Source organism: Metopolophium dirhodum, chromosome 6 (genome assembly GCF_019925205.1).
Source record: "Metopolophium dirhodum isolate CAU chromosome 6, ASM1992520v1, whole genome shotgun sequence".
Taxonomy (NCBI): Eukaryota; Metazoa; Arthropoda; class Insecta; order Hemiptera; family Aphididae; genus Metopolophium; species Metopolophium dirhodum.
The window spans coordinates 27,778,421-27,797,988 of record NC_083565.1 but is presented as its reverse complement, the minus strand read 5'-3'; the positions used below and the strand labels follow the sequence as shown (position 1 = coordinate 27,797,988).

At 29.5% G+C, this 19,568-nt stretch overlaps 1 long non-coding RNA gene and 1 pseudogene across 1 annotated transcript in view; one reads left to right on the top strand and one right to left on the bottom strand.

The window, feature by feature from the left end:
- LOC132947053 (uncharacterized) overlaps positions 1-17,321 on the top strand; it is a 29,615-nt gene extending 12,294 nt beyond the window's left edge. Inside the window, exons 2-3 of the long non-coding RNA XR_009664816.1 lie at positions 12,222-12,392; positions 17,265-17,321. This is a non-coding gene — a long non-coding RNA (uncharacterized LOC132947053). The remainder of the gene's footprint in view (positions 1-12,221; positions 12,393-17,264) is intronic.
- Positions 14,301-15,081, bottom strand: LOC132946058 (uncharacterized; annotated as a pseudogene).
- Positions 17,322-19,568: the final 2,247 nt, after the last annotated feature.

Sequence of the window (19,568 nt, the reverse complement as noted above, 5' to 3'; positions counted from 1 at the left end):
TATTATTTTTTGTCAGTATATATTATATATATTCTATAGTATCCATATCACTCTATATAATATATAAACTAATGTTTGTGTGTAGATTAGACCTCTGGAAAGAAGATGGGCTAATTTAAAAAGAGTTAAATTCGTTTTTTTTATTAATCAGATTTTAGTGTGGTTAGCTTAGGATAGGATTTTGTATTAATTGTTTATATTAATCAACCGTAGATGGAACTAAGTAAAAACGACAAACTTGGTATAACTTTGATACTTTAGAGTTATATCATACAGTTACATACAAACAGCACGGAGTCCGCGATCTACCGCAGGTAGATTGCCTACCTGATAATATACAGCTGCATATCAAAATTTTTATTCCAGGCAACAGAAAAGTTAAGATAAATTTTAAACACTATACACCGAATATTAAATAACGAATTGAACAAAGTTTGAATCATATAGAGTTGGTACATTTAACGGGCAACGAAGTGAACGGGATCAGCTAGTAATATTATATAATTAGGTATAGGTACTACTATAATTATAAATATGTATTGTTATTTATTTGAAGTCTAAAATATTTTAAAATATTAAAAAAATTAAACTGATTATTATAATCATACATTAGATTTTAAAGAATTAGCTACCTAGTTATTTTGTATTAATAAATATAACTAAAAGGATCTGCATACAATGTATGCAGATCCTATTATGTCATAATAATATACATATAATATTATATTATAACAGCTTATTTACCCAATATTATTTTCTAAACATAGAAAACAAGGTATAGGTCATAGGTTGCATCAATTGCCCTGAAATTTTAGGTTTTCTCAATTTTTATGTCCCTCAGTGTAGAACTAGATCAACCACTATGTTTTATGTTTTTACACATAAAACAAATTTTACTCTTAGGAATTAGTAAACTAATGTAGATTACATTCATTTTTGCCAAAAAATTGCATTTTAAAATTTCATTGTGTGTATAAAATATAATAATATATTATTAGGTATATAATAAATTACAATCGAATAATATTTTTAAATAATTACAACAAAATAACAAAAATCGTTATTCTTCATATAAATATCTAATTTCGTCCCGATTTGAACTTAAAAATTAAAATATCTATTAAAAAACTGTGTTTATATATATTTTAGATTTTTGGTTACAGTATGAAGTGTTTCTAAGAATCCTTGATTTAAATTTTCAATCCTAAATTATAAGAATCAAACATTCTATACATATTTTTATCTACAAACTAATTTGCAATTTTTAAGATTTAGTTGAATTTTGTCATAGCTCAAAAAGAGTGAAAATATTGATGAAAATTGAATGGTGTATAGAATATGGTAGAGGTGTTCCGGGTACAGTTTTTACTTATAAACCGGGTACCGAGTATTTGTCGAGTAACAATATCTGTTAAAACCGAGTCTCGAGTACTGGTCGAGTAATAATTTTTATTAAAACCGAGTCTCGAGTACTAGTCGGGTAATAATTTTTTTTAAAATAATAATTATTAATTATATATTATATAGTATGAACTTCGTACCTTGTATACAACTTTCGTGATCAATCGTCACTCACAACTCATAAGCAGTAAGCCAGTAGGTAGACACTAGGAAGTAATCACTTTTATACATTTATGTATGAACAACCAACTGACAACTGAGAAATAAAGCAACAACTAACAAGCTACAAGTCTACAACCCATAACAATATAATATTAAAATAAATATTAATAATATTATACCCATTGATTATAAATAGTAGATTTTAGATAAACAAGATAATATTGTCAATTGTCAACATTTATAATCGCTGTGCGTGGTAACTCTATTTTTAAATCGTTATCGGTAAACGTATAATTATTAATTACGTAACGATTTATAGTCATAACAACTAGCATGGTGGCCGGAGGGGCTAGTACTATTATAATTTTATAAAATATTTTCGTTTGGTCGATTGCGGGCACACGTTTTTTTTTTTTTATTAATAACCCGGGTGTGCCGGGTTTATTAAACCGGGTACCGGGTATATTCCAGGGTAAAAATGTAGCTTTACACCGGGTACCGGGTACTGTCCAAGTCATCTTTTAATAATTCGCCGGGTAACGAGTATTAGTCGGGTACTGAATATGATACCGGGTACCCGGTTTGGACTCGATAGCCGGGTACCCGGAACACCTCTAGAATATGGTATTATAATAAACATTCGATGACAATTTAAAGTATTTATGGTCATTAGTTTGTTAGTTACACCAAAAAAAAACTAAATAGGTTTTGTCAAAAACTGGTTTTTTCTTAATTTGTTGTTTATTTTTCTCCGTGATTTTGAAAACTACTGTGAATTTTCAAATGTCACCTCTCAAAAGTACTAACTAGATTCACTTTTCCGTCAGAAAATATTCGAAAATTTAAAATCAAATCATTATTTCTACTAGAAAAAGTGAAACACACACATAATTTTAAAATCGCTCCGCTTAGAATTTAGAATCTATAAGCGTTTAGAAAAAGAAATAAAATGAATCATTTCAATCAGTATAAGTACATAATATTATTGTTATGGTATTAATATTATATAACAATTTTAGGATAAATTGAAATTGTACATAAGTATATTAATTATTAAGATTATTAATTTTATTTTTTAGATTGTGTGTAGATACGCGCATTGGGCTGTTAAGTGTGTTTTAAGCATCCCATTTTTCAGGCTTAGTATTGGCAATTTAATAATTTATGGTATTAATATTGGTATGATGATATATTATTTGGTTATGTTATTCATGATTAAAAAATGTATCGTTACTAATAAGTAACTAAATAAATACATAAACAATTTTAATAATAATATTCTCGCAAAGTCAACTAATTTATTTTTTGTAGATTATTTATGTTTCTTTTTCTATAAATGTTTAACTTTTTTCCCTCTAAATTCTCAAACTAATAAACGGGTTGTTGCGGACCCGATTATTGAATCAAGGTTGATCGTAATCCAGTCGAAGTGTCTGGTTATGAAAAAACACAACACAAACTCTTTATGAATGACACTAATTATGTATTATAATCTTACGACCAAATAATAATACATGACGAGCCGCTCGGGCAATTAGTTTAACGTCGATCGAATCCCGACTCTCCAACCGGCCTTTTCCGCCGACCGTTGTACGTCTTACACGACACGGTCTCCGTCCCGCCTTGCCGTTACCGGCTCGGTAGGAGAGTCGACCCAGTCGCGCTGCTTGCGTCCGGTAGCGGTGGTTGGAGACAGTGTTCGGAATCATCTAGATAAAATTATCTAGATAAGATTTTATGAAATAAATTATCTTTTAAAGTATCTAGATAATTATGTTACGACTTATCTAATGTTTAGCTTAGATAAAAAATGGGCTTATCTAGATAAATATTATAATGCCCCTACAAAGTTATAAAACCAATGTTACTAAAATTTTAATATAATATGAATTATTTATAAAATCTACTAGTACTAATATATTTATAATTTTTTTATCCTTCTTTTAAATCGTCAAATATTATTAATTTGTTTTCATTTTAGATTCTGAGCGAAGCGATGAATGTATTGATTTTACAATGATGTGTGTTTTTTTTTTTATTTTTTTTTTATTTTTGTGTCCGTCATCACCTTTTAGGACAGTAAAAGTGCTTGGATTTTCTTCAATAGTAACTTTTCTGATAGGAAAGTGAATCTAGTTGGTACTTTGGGGGGTCAAAAGTAAAAATTTCCCAAGAGTTTTCAAAAGCGACGTGAAAAACAAAAGAAAAATTAATGAAAAACGGGAATTTTTACGCAAAATCTGTTTTCGAGAAAATCGATTTTGGTTTTTGGTGTAACTCTAAAACAAATGACCGTAGGGACATGAAATTTTGACTGAATGTTTATATTATCATTTTCTATACACCATAAAATTTACAAAATATTTTGACTCTTTTTGAGCTGTTTACGGCCATTGTCAGTTTTCAATTTTTTTAGTTTTTTTTTCTATAAATATCAATAAAATTTGATCTGTTGAGTAAAAAAGCTTGAAAATTTAATAGAAGGCTCCTAGGTAATTGTTTCAAAGGCAGATGAAAAAAATCAAAAATCCTTAGTCACAGTTTTTAATTATAAGCATTTAAAGTTCAAATTTTGACAAAATACGGAAAAATCACGAAAAATAGCAAATTATTTTGATGGGAATTCATAAAAATTTTTCTTTTTAAATCTAAGATTTGAAAATGTAATATAAGATTACTCATAAGTTTGTCTACCTTTATCAAAAAAAAAATGTCTAGAAGAAACTTAAATTAAATTTTTATGAGCGTCTGAAATTTATATTTTTACAACATTTGATATTTACTTGATTTCTCATGTAACAATTTTCTTATTTTATTGTAATTAAAAAACGAATGACTGTAGATACTTCAAAATTTCACTGAATGTTTATATTAGCATTTTCTATACACCATAAAATGTTGAAAATATTTTGACTCTTTTTGAGCTGTTTACGGACATTGTCAGTTTTCAATTTTTTTAGTTTTTTTTTTCTATAAATATCAATAAATTTTTATTTGTTGGGTGAAAAAGCGTGAAAATTTAGTATATCGTTATATCGATATATCGTTCTAATAGCAGTTAAAAAATATTAAAAATACATAGGCAAAATTTTTTTTTATAAGCATTTAAAGTTCAAATTTTGACAACATTTATCAAATTTATAATTTATTAATTATTTTGTAGTAAAAAATGTATAAAATGTTTAACTTTTATGGCTAAGGATTGAAAATTTAAAACAAGGCTCCACGTAAATAGGTTATATATAAATTACTTTATTCACAAAAATATCATCAAATATACTTGGTAATATCATAGGCTAGTACCGGATTTCGCGGCACGACAATAATATTGAATATAATATAATTAAGTACAATATTAATTTTTTGTAGTCTGGTTGACTGTTTTCCGCAAACTGCATTGCTAAATCTCCTCGTCGGCGGCCGATCTCGCTGGCATCCTCTTAACTATAAGTATACTTTGTTAGTTTTATGATTAACTAAATAACTATTAACTATTAGCCACTATAACAATTTAATGATGTTTACAATTAATTCGATGAAAAATATTAAAACCTGGTTTATACATATTTTATCATTGGTATTATCTATATTACTTCAAATGGTTAAAAACTAATTGATTACCTAATTATTTTTTTTATCACTTTGCACTGGCCTAACGATTTAACAACATTTTCAGTGTATCACATGTAAATGTAAAATTAAATAAATATAAAATATAAAATCACTTCAACTTCCGCACTGAAAGCCTTTTTACTTCTCCGAAGTACCTTTTTGTGGATAATTATATATTTAAGTACAACTGTAAAAGTATACTACCTAAATATTCACATAAATTTACGAAAAATATAAATTACTTATCTTGGGTTCTTATCTCAGCCAGCGACAAAAATTAGAAAAACGTACATACAAGATGAGTACATATTATACTGAAAATACATTAAATGTACGTCATACATACTATGTGTATAATAAAACAGATGATGAAAGATAAAATACTCGGAAAATAATCCGTCGTCATGTTAGGGTGTGTCTTTTGGAATGTGCCGATTGCAGTATATTCTTCTTCTTCAGCTTAGCGGTCCATTCAGGACCATCGCTGCCATCAAAATTTCTCTCCACCTCTCTCTCTGATATGCTGTCTCTAAAGTTGCGTCCTGGTCTATCATTTCTATATCTTTGGCAACTACGTCAATCCATCGGGTTTTGGGTCGTCCTAGGGGTCTCGTTTTATTTATTTTATTGATAAGTACATTTTTAATTAATTGTCCATCTGCCCTCCATACATGTCCGAACCATTCTAGTCGTTTTTTCCTAATAAAGTAGAGTATGTCTGGCTTATTATAAAGAGACTTTATATTTTCGTTGCTTCTTCTTTCGTATGTCTGTGTTTCTGGGTTGAAGATTGGTCCATAAATGGTTCGTAACACTTTCCTTTCGAACGTGATAAGTCTTCTGCTATCACCTTTAGTTAACGACCAGGTTTCACAGGCGTATGTTATCACAGGTCGAAGGTAGCTATGATATAGTAGTATCTTTGATCCTCTCGATAACAGCTTAGACCTCAGGAGTTTGATAATACTGAAGTAACATCTATTTCCACTAGTGATCCGTTCACTTATTTCTATATGCATATCATTTTTGTTGTTGATGTTTACGCCTAAATACTTAAAATTATCAACTTTTTCAAATTTATAATTATCCACTACTATGGAATCTATATTTGGTGGTCTTCTCGATACGACCATATACTTAGTTTTCCCCTCGTTTACATGTAATCCTATTCCTTTTGCAGTATATTATAATAGAATAATATAACGCGTTCGAAGAGAAAATATATTGTCTATACTATACGATCAAAATATGCATCAAAAACAAACATCGAAACAAGCTACAATATTATCAACTCCTTGCGTTTGAAAATAGTTAAGATTGTTATCAATTTCAATGATGTTATTAACCATAACAGAAAACAAGCTTATATTCGTATTTGATTTTTGATATATCGACGACGAATGTAAAAGTTTTTTTTATTATTAAGGACTTTAACGCCCGAGAGCAGGGCCGGATTAAGCCAAAATTATACACTAGGCAAAAAAATTTAGGCGCCCTTAAAAGATTCATGTTACTCTATACACTTAATTTTTTTTCTATTCTTAATACTAGGTATCTAATTGTTTCACTTCATAATTCATAGGTTAGCAGGTCGTTGATATCTCAATAATTTTATAGCATTATTCATCCTCATTACTCATATTTTATATTATGTATGTTGTATGTGTTTCTTTAATACAACTTATAAATATTTATACACAAAAGTAATGTTACAAACTTACAAATATTACAATATATTTTTTTAAGGTATGAACTATAAATATACATTTATGAAATTTATATTATATTTAACTATTATACATAACTTATTACAGAAACTTTTTTTTTCTTGATTTTGAGGTGGCAATATCGTTTATCTTTTAACCCAATGTGTTAATTACCATCTATAATGTGTTTTGGAGTGATACAGATACTTGAGTTTCATTTACATTACTCTGTTGAGAAGAACTTTGAGAACTAATATATAAATTAATTTTTTGATTTTGATAAATGATACATTGTTTTTCTTCAAGTTTTTTCTGAAATTTTTTTTAAAAGCGAAACCACTCAACTTTTTTTTAGTCCACTCATTTCAAAAACAAATTCCAATAATTTTTAAAAACTAAATGAGCAAATAAAATAAATATTATAGCATAAATATTAAAGCATGAAGCATATTTTCATAACAATATCAATACAATATTCAACTATTAATATATTTACCCTTATGACAGCCTCAACAGTTTTCACACAATATTTTAATTTGTTATTTATAATAACCGAACAAAACAACAACAATACACCACACATTAAATAAGACAAGAAATTAGAAAAGAACAAAAATTTGTTTGAAATTAAAATATAATCGATGACGATAACATACAAAATGATAACTCAAAAGTATTTATCTATTCTGTGATATTATCACAGAACATCTGTGGAATTATCACGTAATACCGATTACCGATATTCTGTATTTCTGTGGTACGTACGGAACAATATTATTATTACTATTTATTATAAGATATTACATCTATTATGTGATATTACCATTATATAACCACTATCCTGTTAAACAACATACTGCTGCCTCAAAAGCTACACAGGCCACATCTTTTCATTTATTTTTAAATAATTGAAAGGGAATTTTACGTATTTTTATAACTATTATATTAAATATAACATTTTTATTAATAGTATTATGTTTACGTAATTTCATAATATTATAATATTTTTTCAATTACTTATTGACCTTTTTTTTTTTGTGTGTAGTTAGTTGTTATGTTATCCATAAATATGTCATTCTAATATTCTATATTATTTCTCGTCTCGAGCGCCCCTAAAATTTCGGCGCTCTAGGCCAGCGGTTCTCAACCTGGGGTACGTGGCATGATCTCAAGGGGTACGCGAAAAAAATTTGAGTAATGGAAGAAAAAGTGAAATTTAATGTAACTGAAATAGTTTGCTATTAAGGTGGTTCTAGTCAGTCATATTCTAAGGAATGTTGTATAGGCAATACATTAGACCTTTGCGATAGGACTTGTTGTGTGTGAAAAGTAAAATTACATTAGTGTGTGTGCATTATATTTAATCGCGCCCGCGACCCGTATCAGTTCCCCTATATATATGTCAAGCCGCGTGGCGCGTACTGTGTCATTACGGAGTGCTATTTTTAATTTTATCTTATCTAACAAAATCAAACTACAATCAATATTTAATATAATATACAATGAAGGGTCAATGATATTTTTATTATTATTTATTGGCGGGTGACACATAACGAGGATAATGCTTTTGCAAATATGATTTGTTTATAGTTCTTAGATGGGAGACCACTCAGTTTTTCAGTTACGTGTCATCTCTAATAATACATCGAATTACCTATGTTGCCGTGGCTTGGAAAAAAGTTTTATAAAAGCAATAATTAGAATATTATAGTCCATACAGTTTCGTTAATATTAACGTAGATGGTTAAAATTCAACCTAAAATACATTTCTTTACTTATTTAATATTTATAAAATATTTAATAATTGTGTACTGATTACAATGTAGAGTCTGCGATTTAATGTTATTAATGCGATAAAACTATATCGTTAAATTATTTATATTCAAAATTGATATTTGGGGTACGTGAAATAGTGGTAAGTGGTAAAGGGGTACGTGAATGAAAAAACGTTGAGAACCACTGCTAACCTTGCCTAGCAAATGCCTACTTTGCCTATACGTTAATCCATGCCTGCCCGGGAGTTATGTGATGTTCTTTACTTACCCATTGGACGTTTGGTCCCCGGTATTTTAAATCACTACATTTAAATGCCTTTTTTAATTTAAAATTTCAATTATTTAAAAAAAAAAAACGTACAATTTCAATATAATTTATATTAATATGTGGGGATGGCCTACCAACAACTTGTAATAAAATTCCTAATTTTGTTTTTTTTCGATTCCTGCTCTAAGCTAAAAACTTGTATTTATAATTTGAATATTGATGTTTAATTTATTTATTAATTTTTCAACTATTGTCTTCATGTATTAAATTAACGATAGTTTTAGTCTTCCAATAATGTACCCCTTTGGGGTTTTACATATATTTATTTATTTAATAAATACTAAATTATTATTATTAAAACTTATAACTTTTTTCAAAATATTGTTTTTTAGGAATTTCCTGACAGTGAAATGACCAATTTCGTTTAAATTGTTTGGTGAAAAATACGACGACAACAACCATAATATTGACTCCTGGGGGTCAAATTTCCTATCTTAATAATAGACGGGGACGAAACGTCCGTGGGCTCATTTTTTTTACGAGGACAAAACGGTGGGGGCGAAACGTCCGCGATTCAAAACAGCTAAACAGCATAACCCAGAGGCAGCTATACGAGTCTGGTAACTGGTAAGGCGTTTAATATAATATATTTATATTTGATAAAATTCTCGGATATACAACATCGAGAACCCTCCAAACATCTGGAGGAAGGTAATAGCGTGATTTTAATATTCGCGCTGATATTATCCTCCAGCACTGGTAAGTGTAGAGAATCATACAGATTCTTAACTTTAACATCCAATTTTAATATAAGTGCCTATTGACAGGAATTTTTTTTTATTGTTTTCTTATTTTTACGTTATTACATATTATTTGAATAATTTTTCATCAATGTCATATTTCTACTATTATAATATATTATATTGTATTATACTATTATCCAAGATCCGTTAAAATTTAAAATAAAATAATAAAATATATAGTTAAAATACAAAACTAATATAGGTGATGAAAATAAATTGAATATATTTTTGTATTTGCTATAAAGTATAAGTGGAGCAGGTAACGTGACTACGTGATTACGGTTAACGTAAATATCCTTGAAAATTATTTATTTAATATAAATTGTATTATTAGGGTGGTAAGGACTGCAGCTGATATTTTAGTGAAATTATAAATGTACGTGTATGGCCAAGGGGTATCAGAATACTTGGAATTCAGCACAATCGGAGTTACCTAACCCATTAAAAATCGTCTTCTTCATTTTACCGGCAACTGTAGATTATTACAATAATATGGTCAATATAAAAGGCAGAGAAAACATGTGCGCACTTGGCCCACATTATTCTATAGAGCATAAAACTCGCCGTTTGGACTATAAAAACACAAGAGCTTTAGGTCTAACATTTGGCGAGTGTTTCCTCTTTTCATGGCAGTCGTATAGCTGGCGCCATGTGTGGGCTTATAAAAGACACCTACATGACCGTTCAGATGGACAGACAGTATATATAGGTTAAGGTGTGAGGAATGTATAGGTATCTGTAATAACATTGTTATGTTTTGTTTGTCGAATAAAGGCAAAAAAATATTTTTAACACTAAACCAGTGGCGTCGTTTAGAAGGGGTAGGGATGGCATTGCCCCCCCCCCCCCCTTTGTCATTAATTAGCAGGCAACTGTCGGGCTGGGTATGCGCTAGTTTTGGGCCTTCATATAGTACAACTAATTAATAGGTAATATATTTATTATTTAGGTATCTCACCACATATTATGTATTAATTATTTTGTCATTGTTATCACTCAGAAGAATGGGTTATTTATGCCTATCATGATAGTAACATATGACACTAACTAGTAAGTATAAAATTATGTAAGAAGGCTATTTGTATTGAGATAAAAATGCAATTGTAATGTTATGTAATGTAATTATTAGCAAGCCCCCCCCCCCCCCCCACCATCTTAAAAACTGAAATTACGTCACTGCACTAAACACGATTTTATGTTTAACACCTACCTGTATAAAAGTTAATTTGATAGCCGTAACGTATCTTAATGGTAAACGGTCACTTTGGTTGCACCCAAAAATCGCACACTTCTGATTTTAGCCCAAAAAAGGTCGATAGCCAAAAACCGCACAGCTTAACGGTCATTGTATAACAAATTACCGTACATTTATAGTGGGTTAAAACCGCACACTATTTTTAGTAAAAATAGTGAAAAGATAAGATTATATGATATGTACTATTGTTTCAATTTTGGGAAGAATTTTTACGTGACGGAGATCGTATAAAGTTTTTAAAAAACGTCAGCAGTCGGTTTCAGCCAATCAAACTTTGAAAGTTTTAATTTTTTTTAAAATTAATATAAAAATTTTTTTAATATACCTATACATTTTTTTTAAATTAATATTTTAAATTATTGAATTTATACATTTTTAAGTTGAAATTTTTTTAAAATTGATATTTAAAATTTTTAAATAAAATTTAAAAAAAATAGAACAAATTATTAATTGTACATATACACGTGCGTTTTTTGTTTATCGATCTTTTTGGGGTCAAAATCATAACTGTGTGGTTTTTGGATACGACAATTTCTAAAATTGTGCGGTTTTGACCTATTAAATGTGTGCGGTTTTAACCTACCAAAAGTGTGCGGTTTTGACCTGTATTTTATCAAAAGTCTGCGGTTTTTGCAGTCAACGGTCACTTTGTATGGTACAGAACATGGACAGTTCGTACTATTTTATATAATCACGATTTTTTCTATTCAACTTACATTATTTTTTTATTGAATACAATTTTACTAAGGTTTTTTATTTATTATTGATTGTTTATTAAAAATTGATTATTTTTTATTAACTATAACTAATATGTTTAACTCAGGCTTTTTATATAGATTTTTTATTCAACTAGGCTTTTTTATTCAATCAAGATTATAATGGTAAGTTTAGAAAAATATTTAATTACAATAGTGTGTACATCCTAAAAAAGCCTAGTTGATTAAAAAATCTATAAAAAAAACCTTAGTAAAACCCATGCAGTTAATAAAAAATCATCTATTTTTAATAAACAATCTATATTTTATAAAAAAAACAATATTAAATCAAAAATTAATAGACAATTTATACATTTTTTAATTTATCATTGTCTTATACGATGTATTTATTATAATTATTTTTAAATTTAAATTTTTTAATATTATATCAATATATATCTATCATCAAATTATTATTATTATGGTGTCAATAAATAAACTCATTATCATTCATACGATGTATTTATTATTATACGGATGACAGGGGACGCGGGGATATAACAAACCTGAGTGGCGGGGCATTAAAGTTTTCACTCGCCGTGGCGGGGCTATAACAAAACAGTACCAATCCATCCGACATAATCGATAGAGAAAACATAACATATTTTGAGCATATGAGAAAGAAGAAGAACAACGGGACGTATGGCTGAAACACGTAAGCTCAATCGTGTCACATATACTGTAAATCGTGCCTACCTATACGATACGCGGTTGTAGTAAAAACTAAAATTAAACAAATTATCAGTTATTGTATAAAATATACAAGTATTGCTTGTATTTGAGATTATACATTTTGTTCGTATCAAAGTTTTTCATAGACTAGTTATTATGATTTATGAAAATCGTAGACAATACCACTACTTTTCCACACAACGAAAACTACCCGGTGACCCCCGTCACCCACCCACTATTTACCTGTGGTTACTGGTTAGCCTATAGGGTTTTCAAACTGCACGGCACGACCCCTCTACGATGTTGACATATCCAATTATCAAACACCTACTTCACAACACTGCTGTGGTATAACCCGTATAGTGTAATACGCGGTAAACCTACTTCGCCTTGCCCTCGTTAATGACACTCTCTAAACTTAATTAAAATTGCACTGTTAAGAGGATGTCAGAGCACGATTTGTTTTCTCTCTCTGGCCCTTGCGCAACAAAGACAAATGTATTTACGAAGTATCATTTTTCTATGTTTTTAAGTAATCTTAGAGTTAAATCAACCATCACAAAAAAGATAGAGAATAATATTTTGAGGGAATGACATATCGATTTGCCTAAATATTATCTCAAAACAATTTAAATTTACAATTTTTTTTTGTTTATTTTGAAAGTCAAATAACAATAAAACATAAAATCGATATGTCATTCCTTCAAAAATATTATTCTCTATCTTTTTTGTAATGGGGGATTTTACTCTAAAGATTACTTAAAAACATAGACAAAATGATAATGCGTTAATGCGTTTTGTCTATGTTGGCGTGGTACAGAGAGATAAAACAAATAGTGCGCTGACATACTCGTGAGGCAGGTACGATGGAATGCGCTTGCCGATTCTACGTCCGTTCCTTCTATGTTGGAATGACACAATGATTACATGTATCTTGGCAGTATTCAGTTTAATAAAACCTCATTGACACATAGAACCTACGTGTCCCGGCACTGTTCCTATAAAAGGTAAGCACGTAAAAACGACTAGAATAATATTCAACTCGGGGTTTCATGTCGGAAACACTTTTATTAAAATATCAAACAAAACAAAAATATTTTACTTATTCGGAACACTTAGCCCGTACTACGATTGTCACAAACTATAAAAGATGAACACTTAAAGGAAAGATAAATTGCAGAAATTGTAGTTAAGCTCTATAGCTAAGCGATTATATAGTTGTATACAATAAATATAAACTATAAAGATATAAAACCTCTTATTCCCATATTAAATTATTAAAATTATTTTTATTACATGTTTCTGAAATGACAATTATTATAATAATGAATGCTGGGTGGATTTTATGAATGAACAACTAATATAGTATTACACATAATTAATTACAAATTATTTAATATAATATATTAAAATAATAATAAACTAATAATAGTAGGTAGTAGTAAATATTTTACAAAATGATTGTTACTAAATTAGTAAACATAGTTAATCATTATCATATCAAATCATTATAATGATAATTCAGTAACTATATTAAATTAGATATTTTTTAATTATTCGGCCACTTTTACAATACATACAAATTTAAGTGAAATAAATAAAAGTAGTTAATTGATATTGACTAATATTTTAATTGTTTGTATACAAATAGTTAATTGTGTTAATAAATTATAACATAGTCAATACATTCCATACAATAATTATATAAGATTATATAATAATAAAAAAGTCTTTAAATTTAAAAGGCTATTTATGCAGACCTAATAATTAGGTTAATGTCAAGTTTCAAGTTTCTTCTACTACGATATAAATTACCTAGGTAAATGAAAAGTAAGATCTACATACAAAATATGATTTAACCTCGTGACAATACAAAAACAAACTATGTATATTATGATTTTTTCTTTAATTTACGAGTAAAAGTACATTTATGGCGATATATCAATCCAAGTTTTTTGAGAAATGTAATTTCTTCTTTAACATCACATAATTGAATATAAAACATTTTAAATGTGTTGTTAGGGAATTTATCAATAATTTTTTGATCCAATTGTTTTCTTTCTTTTATTTGAAGCTTGATTTTTTTTCCACGTGTAATTCGTACATCTGAAGTTTGATCAACTACTAAATTATCACATGTTTCAGCTTTCAGAACACTTTTATTATTAAAAGAGTTTGATGTCATATGTGTCTGTTTAGTTTCTTTTGTAGCACTTAACATATGACATTTTTCTATCTTTGGTTCAAGCTCAGTGTATATTTGAAGTTCATTTAATACAATATCATCTTCTAATTTTGTATAATTTTTGTTAGTGTTCTTATTGTAATGATCATTAAACATTGATGGTGGTAATTTAGTAAGTGTTACATTTAAATAACGGTTGGCAAATTTATGGTTATAATTATAAGGTACCATAGTTTTGTTATTATTTTTAACTTTCAATTTACTAATTTTTTTTGAGCTCTTCTTAATAGAAGATAATTTACTTTTTATCTTTTCTTTTGGAAGCGATTTTTTTTTAATTGTATCTTTTTTTCTTGATACCAAAATTTTTCCATTTCTTAATACTCTATGTTTAATAGCTGACAAAACAATAGATCTTTTCTTTGATATGATCATTGTTACGTATTTAGAAGTTTAAAATTATTATAATATGTAAAATATATTAATTTGATACCAATTATTCTATATTATTATGTCCACTGGCTTGAAAACCTAAAAAACAACAAAAAATAACTCAATTAGTAAATTAAATTAATTTTATATATACCTACATAATTAAAATGTATGTGTATATGGGTGAGAAATTATTTTGTGTATAAATTATTTTATTGGATATGATTAATTTTCTTTAAAAAGTTTTTTGAAAAAAGTTTAATGTTATGTATGGTAAATTATTATGAAAAAGCAATGTTGAATTTCTCTAAGAGTCATTGTTCCTAAAATTTCAAACGTGACATCATTTATAAAATTATATTCTTCATATTATTCATATTATTGTGTCATTGTGATGTCTGATGATATATTTTTACTGTAAAGTGGAACAATTCAGCATATTTTAGCACCTAAATATCTAGACTTGCTAATGTATTTAATATTATATTACTTTAATACCTGACTCATGACTCATAAGTAATAATTTACTAAATAAATATTTGCATGTATGGTTTTTTGTTGGTTTGTGTTAATAAAATTATAAAATTTAAAACTTTTTGACTTTAAAACTTTAATGCAATAACATTTTACAAGTTTATTCATATAAAAGCAACCATTTTGAGTGTTTATGAATGCCTTATAATTATTTTCTACTAATTTGTTTAAACATTGGTCGCATTAATTAATAGTGTAATAAATATAGAAACCAATACAATTTAGAAGTCAATTGAACTCATTAATACCTCTGGCATGGACCAAAATTCTGTAAGTTAAAAATGACAGTCATAATCATATTGTATTGAGAGTATATAACTTGTTGCAAATAAAAGTACTGTGAGTGTTTTAAACAATTAGTTGGTACCTATATTGATATAACTTTTTGAAGACTTATTGACTGTTTATATTTTACAAGGTTATTTACACAAAACCAACTATTTTTAACCAATCTGAGCATATGAATACTCTAACATACCTATTTTTTAAGTAATTTGTGTGAACATAAGTCTCATTTAATAATGTAATAAATATAGCGAAATAGTAAATATACATATAATTTATTATTCGATTACACCTCTTGTATAGATACCTATATTGGATATTAACGAATAATGAATGTGCTTTTAAATTTAGTTTACTATATATAACTTAATAGGTAGCTCAATCATTTTAGTATAATAAAATGTACTAAATAATTTGTCATTTTATTAGTGAATATTGATCCTTACATATCAAAATTTTACACAGTTCAAATACGAGTCAACTGAATATGATATTTATTTCTAATTTTATATTATAAATAATAAATATTATGTAAAATTATTGAGGAGACAAAACCCGTTCCATAGCATTGATTATAAATAGTACAATATCCAATATAAATAATATCTAGACGGTATATTATTATCTAATGCGTTGTTTTTTTTTTTATTATCAATAGAATCATGTGATTTGACCTATGTAATATAAAATGAAATTAAGATACCAAATACATGTTTTATTACTAGTAAATTGGTAGTTTGATAGCGTACAGATTATAAAGGTTGTAGGTACAACAATACATCGGCGTATAACAGAAGCACAAAGTATATTATTATTATTATTATTCATTGATGTCAAATAGCTTCTTTAATTATCGACCCATAATTGTGAACGATAGGTACGTCAAAATTCATAAAAAAAAAAATCCTAAATGAATCATTTCAAAAATATAGGTTCCCATTTGAATTTTAAAAGTTACCCCTAAAATCTCTCCTTTTTAATTAATAAAAAAAATAATTAATATCATATTAGTTTAAAGTATATGATTCAAGGAGGTTTTCACATAAGTCTGAAATCTGCTATCACATTAAATTTGGAACACCCTGTATACACACACACACACACACACACACATACACACACACACACACACACACACACACACACACACACACACACACACAAACACGCACACGCACACACACACACACACACATAGTGTACCTATAATGTAAGCCTATGTCAAGGCAATACACTGAAATATACTATACAGTTTAGTAATACATAATATAATAGGCCAATAGTGCATTCAGCTGCCGTCAGAATAATATATTAAAATGCTAACAATATATTGTTATTATTATTGTCTACGACGTATTTTCATCATGATATTTCAGTGTAGAACATTATACAATATACATACCTATTATAATTTAGCAGTGAAGAGGCCTCATAAACAATGCGCGTTTTCTTTGTCAATACTACTGTCAATACTAACGGCGGCGGAAACTATTATGGGTACCGACGGCACGGCTCTGTCGCTGACGTCCTGATGGCTACGGCGGAGACTGTGATGTCGGCTTTCCGCGGTTGGCCAGTCGCAGGTGTGATGTTGACGGGTGTGGGCGACACTCACAAATAACACAACATTTTATTACAGTGCAAAAATGTGGTACAACGAATTATAGTATGAAACTAACGTGTTACAAAGAAAAGTAACTGTATATTTATATATGTTGTAGATGTACGTAGATTATGTACGACGTGGACATCATGTGGTTGTCGATACGACGGTGTTCGAACGAGAGCGAGACGAATGCCGGCGGTCGGTAGTCGGTACTCGTCGGTGCGACTTGTCTTCCCGTCCTGCCCTGTGCCTTTGAGATAAGGTGGGAGAGTCGACGGTGTCGTTACCCGTGGTGGTGGTTGACAAAGTGTAGATGTGGTCGCAACGGTGCCTGACCTTGTACAGGTCGCCGTTACGTACCGTTTCAGTCCAGTGGCGCCACAGTAAATAATGGCCAAGACACGGGCGTCGTGCCAGTGTCACACAATGTACACTGAATACGTCTCGCCACTAGACGGACGCGCTAGCCTGTAGGCGGACACGACCTAAATATTTGATTATACTATATTTAGGTATATTACAATTAGTAATACACTAATACGGTTGACGGAACTAATTTTGCATCAAATTGCTAGGTTTATTATAATATAATAGTTATCATAATCTTATTTCATATAAAGTTACTAGCCGTTTCAAGTGGTGTACGAGTACTAGTGTAATAGTGTAATACAGTAAATAGTATTTAAAGCCAAACAGCATAATCCAGGCGGCCAAACGTCGATAGACCTCCCAGCCTTATTGGTGTAAACAGCCTTTTTGAGGGCTACAACCTATGACAATCATGCCCTCCATGAGGTCTGGAAAAATAAAAATACAAAAAAAAAGTGCAAGAGAACTTCAAAACAAAAAAACCAAGACAATAATAAACTAAGTTTAGCTATTCTAGAGACCCATGTATCAGAAGGTGAAACAAGCCGATTACGAATCGATGATTCCCATATGGCGAACTACATTGGACACAGGAGACATGGATTGGCAACCTATAAGAAAACAACCTGACTTACCAAAGTAAATGTCGAAGGTAACAAACACATGTGGTCAAATTCACAGTGACTTACTAACTTTTTTAACGTAGTGATATATTCTTGTACCGATTCCCCAAGACTTTGACAGTACTGATTAAATTTAAAACAGTCACTCACCACTAAATGCCGTGAAGAATATATTGCGTCCAATATGCGACTAAGTCTTCAAAGATATTTTCTGTGGGGAGACTTGGTAAACATGTGACCTTCAATTGACTATAGGCTTCTGAACCTATACACGCAATGAGGTACTTTTGACGTTTGTTGCGTACACCCGCTTACAGGAGATGGTGACAGGAATGGATGATGGTAGTAACAATAATGATCGACAATAAAATTGTGGTAATGATATGATGTTTTTATTGATGTGCAAAGACAATTTGATATTTAATACTGTTTAGACTACTTGAATTAACGAAGGTTGCTGGTCGTTAAAAAATAAGCCATTGCTCGAATACTTTCCAAGTCCCGAAACACGTCATTAACTGAAATAATCTAAGTCAAAAAGAATAAGTGATTCACAGAGGTCAACGGTGCAAGAGTGTGCGTACGTACAGAATAGAATCACGTCCGAGGATGGGTCGATCCGGGTACCCCTATATTATAGTCCTATCACTTCTCTTTACTTGTCCCTGGTAGCCTGTGCCGCCGTTTCCCACGGTTCGTGTAGTCGCCTTCCATAATTAGGTGGTTGACTATACTCATAGTGCATGTGCTGATCTGTGACTCAGGGTTGCAGATGTGCCTATTGGTTCTATGATCAATGCGAGGTATCGTTACTCGCGTAGTCTCGTCACAGTGCCAAGTGTGACTTCACATAATCGACTACGCACCGAGGAGTTTCCACAGTTATCTTACTAGCTCTAGTGATCGATGATTTTCTGTTTCCCAGAATAAAAATGCTGGTTCGCAGCAGTATATTATCAGGTAGGCAATCTACCTGCGGTAGATCGCGGACCCCGTGCTGTTATGATTTAACTCTAAAGTATCAAAGTTATAACAAGTTTGTCGTTTCTACTTAATTCCACCTACCGTAGATTAATATAATCAATTAATACAAGATCCTAACTTAACCTAACCGTACTAAATTCC